This window comes from Petaurus breviceps, unplaced genomic scaffold (genome assembly GCF_028583685.1).
Source record: "Petaurus breviceps papuanus isolate PSGF00001 unplaced genomic scaffold, PetGlider_PUasm1.0 140, whole genome shotgun sequence".
Taxonomy (NCBI): domain Eukaryota; kingdom Metazoa; phylum Chordata; class Mammalia; order Diprotodontia; family Petauridae; genus Petaurus; species Petaurus breviceps.
The window spans coordinates 42982037-42988272 of record NW_027185698.1 but is presented as its reverse complement, the minus strand read 5'-3'; the positions used below and the strand labels follow the sequence as shown (position 1 = coordinate 42988272).

The following is a 6236-nucleotide window of genomic DNA, read 5'->3' as shown; positions in this document are numbered from 1 at the left end:
GCAACGGCTAACTTTGGTAATTATATTCCCAGCACCTAGCAAGGCGCGTCGGGGCGCATACATAGTTGGTGCATAATACATGCTTTTTCATTCGTTTATTAGAGGATTTGAACCCGAAAAACCACAACTTCCGACAGCCACAGCAAAAAGGACCGACCAGAAGGAGGAATGGCTCCGGTGGGTAGAAGAAGGGGAGGGAGAACTTTAAGGCGGGTCTAAACCGGCGCACTGGGGAGGAATCCTTTGCCCCTTTACCCGGGGCCCGCAATCGTTCCGGCAGAATGTAAGCGCCTTGCGGGCAGGGACTGCTCTTTAATTTTCTGACCTTTGTGCCCTCAGGCCTCAGCAGATCGTCTGGCTCACACTAGGCACTTAATAAAAGTAAAATTGAAACTGAATAGAATTCAAGCTGAGATGGGCGGGTCCTTCACCCAATAGGAGCGAGAGACCTTGGGGGCCAATCCCAGAACGCGTTCGGCGCGTGGGGAGGGGGAGGGGAGAAGGAGAAGGCGGCCTCAAAACGGGCAGCGTCCAATGGTTGCGCGTGGGGGGCGGGCTCTAGGCTCGAGTGGGAGGAGACCTGGAGCTGTAGCTCTAAGTGTTTCTGGGCTGGCGACGGTGGCGGCTGCGGTTCTGTCGGTTCTGTGTCTCGGTGACTGGACGTCTCCGCGTTAGCGCGGCAGGCCGTGCGAGGGGAGGTGAGCTAAGCTCAGCGGAGCCGAAGGACGGTGAGGAGGGGAAGGAAAACCGGGCGAGGCCCCGGGTCGCCGCCCGGCCGAGACGAGGACGCGCAGGTCCGAGGGGGCCGCGGCAGGCGCCGGGCCGGGCCTCGGGCTGGATCGCCCTGGTGCTGGGCCCGACGGCCGGGCCTCCTCTCCGAGGCCCCCCTGCTCCACTCCCCTCCTTGCCCAGGACCCTGTCTCCGAGTGGGGATGTGCGGACCCCGGAAACCGCATAGGCCTCCCTCTGGGAGCTGGGAGCCGGGGGCCGAGCCTCAGAGAGGACCAGGCCGGGCCTCCTGCCCCGGGCCTAAGCGAGCCCCGCGCAGTGCTCGATCCCTTCGGGGACTCCCCCTCTCCTATTCCCATCCTTCCCCACTCCCTCCCCACCCCCACCCAGCGTGGCGCTTCGGCTCCAAAGCGCTTCTCTGGCCTGCCCTTGTAGATGAGGAAGAGAGTGCGTAAGGCCCGGCCGGGCGAAGGGGGAGGGAAGCTTCACAAACTTGCGGGGGGGCCCCCAGGAGAACCTCCATCCCCCACCCCCAGCGAACTTTGCTGAAGTGTTGCGAGGCTACAAAGCCATTTTCTCCGGGTGAGTTTTGTGATGTAAATCCAGTCCGGAACCTCGGCAACGCTCGCCCCATTTTACAGAGCAGGAAACTGAGAGCCAGGGAGATGAAGCCCAATTAGGGTTAAAGCTGGCGCTGGCTCCGCCCTGCTCTCGGATTCCCGGTGCTGGTCCTGTTTTCCCCTTAAGGCAGAGAGGGCATCCGGCCACGGAATCCAGTGTCGCATCCAGGCCTAGAGATCTTTCTCTCTTGCCCCCCTAGCTCCTTTCTAGAGCCAGAGCCCCCGCTGGGACCCAGGGCCCCCACTCCCAGTGCACGCAGGTGTCCCTGGCTGTCCATATAGGTGGCTGGGTCTGGAAGGATTTTGAGACCTAGTTCCAAAAATGTGTATCTTATTTGGGCCAGGAAGACTCTTGAAAGCAGAAGCGTGAATTTCTGGCTAGATAGCTATGTCTCTATAGATATTTAGGTGTGTGTATATATAGAACATGTATTAGCGAAGGATATCTATAAGTAGATACTGAATGTATTTGTAATAGACCTATCTATATTAAATAGAAGTAAATCTATATTGAACATAGATCTATTTGAATGTATCTATATTGGGTCTGTGGCCTCTGGGGTCTTTTGTAGTCTACCTGCGTGTATTTATGTGAATGTCAGTGTTTATCTCTTGCTTGTTTGATAAGTGCAGGCCTCCTGTGAATTCCTTGGTTGTGTGTCTTTCTTGGCTTGAGTGTATCCAGAGATGTGTCAGGTTGGGTGTTACTGATCTCTGGAGTTGTTGTGTTTGTGCTTGATCTCCCCGGCCACCCCCCCCCCCAAAAAAAAAAAAAAGTAGTGACCTAAAATGTCAATTTGAATGGAAAGGAGTAGAGAGGAGACACTGAAGAAATGTGTGATTGCTATGCTACTATTTTAGCCAGGATGTCAGCTTTTTTTTGTTTTTCAAAGGCTATTGACCCACCGAAAAATATTATTTTGAAAGAGAAAAGGGATTTGATTTAGAATGGGTTCTTAAGCTTTTTTTGTCATGGTCCCCTTTGGCAGTCAAGTGAAATCTGTGAACTCTTTCAAGAATTTTTTTGAAATAATTGAAGAAAATGCTAAATTTCAGTTAATTAAAGTAAACATAAAATTTTTCCCATTCAAGGATATGCACTCCTGGAAATCTGTTCCTGACCCCCTTTGTGGGAGAGAGACAGACAGAGAGAGAGAGAGAGAGAGAGAGTGTGTGTGTAACCCCCATTTAAGCTAGTTTTATTTCTTTTAGTCAGAAGGCAGGTAGAAGTCAGAAAAATGAATTGAAGGAGGAAAACCTTGTCATCTGGTGGTGCCACATAAGCTAAATTATCTTATGTGTTCTTAAACCCCAAGTTAAAGTTGTCATTGGTCAGTAGTTTCAGACTCTTTGTGATCCATGGCATACATGCCAGTACTGCCCTTGGGGTTTTCTTGGCCAAGATATTGCAGTGGTTTGCCATTTCCTTCTCTGGTGGATTCAGACAGATAGTTTAAGTGACTTGCCCAGATTACACATCTAGTAAGTGTATGAGGCAGAATTTAAACTTAGGTCTTCCTGACTCCAGGCCCATGCTCTATCACTGAGCCCCCTACCTGCTTCTTAAGTTAAAGTGGGGGTGGGGGGGGGGTTGAGTTCCTTACTTTCCTCTTAAATATTTGTTTTTCATTCATCTAGGTCAGGTTCTTAAATTGGGGTCCAGGGATAGATTTCAGAGGATCTGTTGACCTTGAAGGAGAATAAAATTATATCTTTAGTTCCATAAAATTGGTATCCTTTGAAATCCTAAGTATTTTATTGTGTACATTTAAAAAGATTATTCTGAAAAGGGATACATTGACTGCAGCAGACTGATAAAAGGGGTCCGTGACTCACAGAAAAAGCTAAGAGCCCTTATCTAACGAGTATTTTCATCTACAGATGAGGATGTTGTGGGACTAAAAGTTTGAGATGATGAATGAGCATGGGGGAGGGTGAAGAGATCTGACATTGGATAGAATCTGGAATTGCAGTCAGGCAGAGGAATGTGAACTTTATCCTGTAGTCAATGGGAAAGCCATTGAATTTTTTATTTTTAAACAGTAGGCTGACCTGATGAAATTAAACTTAGAAAGATCAATCTGATAAGCACACATAAGATAAAACTTGGATGGGGGCAGCAGATAGACTCATATTCCTGAGTTCAAATCCAGCCTCAGATACTAGTTGTGTGATCCTGGACAAGTCATTTAGCCCTGTTTTTCTTAGTTTCCTCACCTGTAAAATCAGCTGGAGAAGGAAATGGCAAACCATTCCAGTATCTTTACCAAGGACCCCCCCCCTCCCCCATGGGGTCACAGAGTTGGACACAGCTGAAACGACTGAATGATGAACAAAAAGATGTGAATTGATAACTAAAGTGTTAACTACAGTAGTGTATACAGGGATGCCTATACCATATGTGTGTATAAGAGTTAGATCGATGGTGATGCACAGTGTCAGGCTTTGTGCCAAGCTCAGGCAATACAAACACAAGCAGAAATTGTCTGCCTTCGAGGAGCTTGTATTCTAACTGGGGAAGATAACACACAGGAGAGCTGAAAAGGCATGGGGGAGCTGTAGTGACCGGCATGGGGGGTTGTAGAGAAAGCCATGGAAAGAGAAGCCGCCGAAGTGTAGTGGGGAGAATGGTGGAGACATGACCCTGACAGGCTTGGCTTTCTCCTTAGAATGCATATTCTGGAGGAACCAGCCAATCAGAAGGAGATGTGTAGATTCCAGTGGGTTTCTAGGGTGAACAGTTTTCTGAGCCTGTGTAGAGAAATGAAACATGGAGGACAAAGATGGTTTTGTGGAGCATTAAGTATTATAAAATTGTATATATGGAAAAAAGAGCCTTAGGGATATTTTCTTTTGTATCCCAATGCCTAGTTTAAGACTTGATTTATAATAGGACCTTAAGAAATGATTGTGAATTGATTTAGTATAACCTTTTTATTTTACAAAAGTACAAAACTGAATTCTGGATTAAGGAAGTTAGGACCCTATAATATGTAGTATTTCTGATTGTGTCCTTTCTGCCTCAGTCTTCCTTGTGTCAAAGATTAACTGCAGTTTCATGCCTGGGTGACTGAGAACAGTGCCACTAGAGGAAATGTAGAGATATGGGAGCATAGGGCAGATTTGAAGCAGAATGTGAATTTGTTCTTTTACATGTTGAATTGGAGGTTATAATGAGACATTCCAGGGGATCATGTCTTGTTGGTAGTTCGAGATGAAGGACTGAATCTCCTAACCAGAAAAAAAAAACAAAACAAAAAAGGTAGGCCTAGAAATACAGTCATTTATTGAAGCTTTGAGAGAAAAATCAGTTCATCAAAGTAAAGAGGCATAGTGAGAACAAAGGACTAAGGTAAGAGGAAAGCCTTGGGAATAACACAAGGAATAAGAAAGTCAACAAAGGAAACAAGGGGAGCAGTCAATTTACTGAAAATGAAAAGGCAGTGGGATAGACATACCAGTCCTTCCCAAAGTGTTGTCTCCTAGGAGTCCTTGAGACCCTTTTAAGAAATTTACAATGTCTAAACTTTTCATAATAATTATAAAACACTTTACTTTCTAATATGGTAAATATTTATAGATATCTTACTTACATTAAAAAAATATTCTATAGGGAATCCTCAGTTAATTTGTAAGAGTGTAAAGGGATCCTGAGATCAAAAAGTTTTAAAATTGCTGAGCTGTACAATAAAAGTTCCTGCTGATTTGGGAATGAATAGTGCCTGGTTTGGGTAATGGCAAACACCTGGTTGAGAGCCACCTTCCTTCAGTGCAATAGAGCAGATTTGCCCTAGTTTGCAATGGGGAAACTCTAGAGAGTTAGAAAAGTTTTTTGCTGAATGTGGGTGAAATGAAAGGAGGGAATGGTATTTCAGATTAATTCCATTTTTATTTAAATGTTTGGTCTTTCAGACTTTTCTAGTTTTTTTGATTGTGGGTGTCATAGCTCTTAATTCTGGCATGTTATAGAGGGATCTGAGATGCTTCTTGGGGTAGTTTAAAATGGGAAATCTGTGTTTACTGGTGGTTGGGTAGTAGAGTGTCTAGTCCTGGCTCTGGAGTCCGGAAGGCCGGAGTTCAAATCTTGTTTGAGGCGTTCACTAACTGTATGGCCCTGGCCAAGTCACTTTGCTTCAGTTTCCTCAGCTGTAAAATTGGGATAACGGCACCTCCTTCAAGGGGTTGTTGTGGGGATCAAATGTGAAAATAATTATAAAGCGTTTAGTACAATGCCTGGCACATAGGTGCTACATAAATGTTTATTCCCTTCCCTACTGGTAGGTATATGGGTGAAAGTTCTGATTTATTAAGTAGGAAACTTTGTCTTGGACAAGCACATTCTTTTTTCCCCTTTTAAAGAATGTTTTAGTTTTTCTCAGTTACACGTAAAAATAGATTTTAACATTTGTTCTAAAATTTTTAAAAATTCTCTCCTTCCATCCTTTTACCCAACCATGAGAAAGCAAGCACTTTGATATAGATTGTACCTGTACAGTCATGCAAAACATATTTCTGTATTAATCATGTTGTAAAAGAGAGCACAAACCAAAAGAGAAAAAAAAGCAATAAAAAGTATGCTTCATTCTGCATTTAGACTCCCATCAGTTCTTTCTCTGGAGGTGGATAGAGAGAGAGAGAGATGGGGGGGGGGGAATAGGATGGAAGGAAATATACAGTAATCATAACCGTGAATGTGAATGGGATGAACTCACCCACAAAATGTAAGAGGATAGAGGGTAGATTAAAAACCATAATCTTACAATATATTGTTTACAGGAAACAGGCTTGAAGCAAAGAGACACACCGAGCAAAGTAAGAGGCTGGAGCAGAATCTGTTATGCTTCAATGTAAAGTAAAAAATGTAAATTTTAAAGTAAAAAAAAAAAA

The 6236-nt window shown here is 44.7% G+C and overlaps 1 protein-coding gene across 4 annotated transcripts in view; it reads left to right on the top strand.

The window, feature by feature from the left end:
• Positions 1–547: 547 nt before the first annotated feature.
• The window catches only part of RNF4 (ring finger protein 4), an 82494-nt gene continuing 76805 nt past the window's right edge, over positions 548–6236 (top strand). For 3 of the 4 annotated variants that reach the window (XM_069070983.1, XM_069070956.1, XM_069070972.1), the window contains exon 1: positions 548–698. The gene's annotated coding sequence lies outside the window, so the exon portion shown is untranslated. Of the gene's footprint in view, positions 729–6236 lie in introns of all 4 variants that reach the window. The other variant, XM_069070961.1, reaches the window with a different exon arrangement.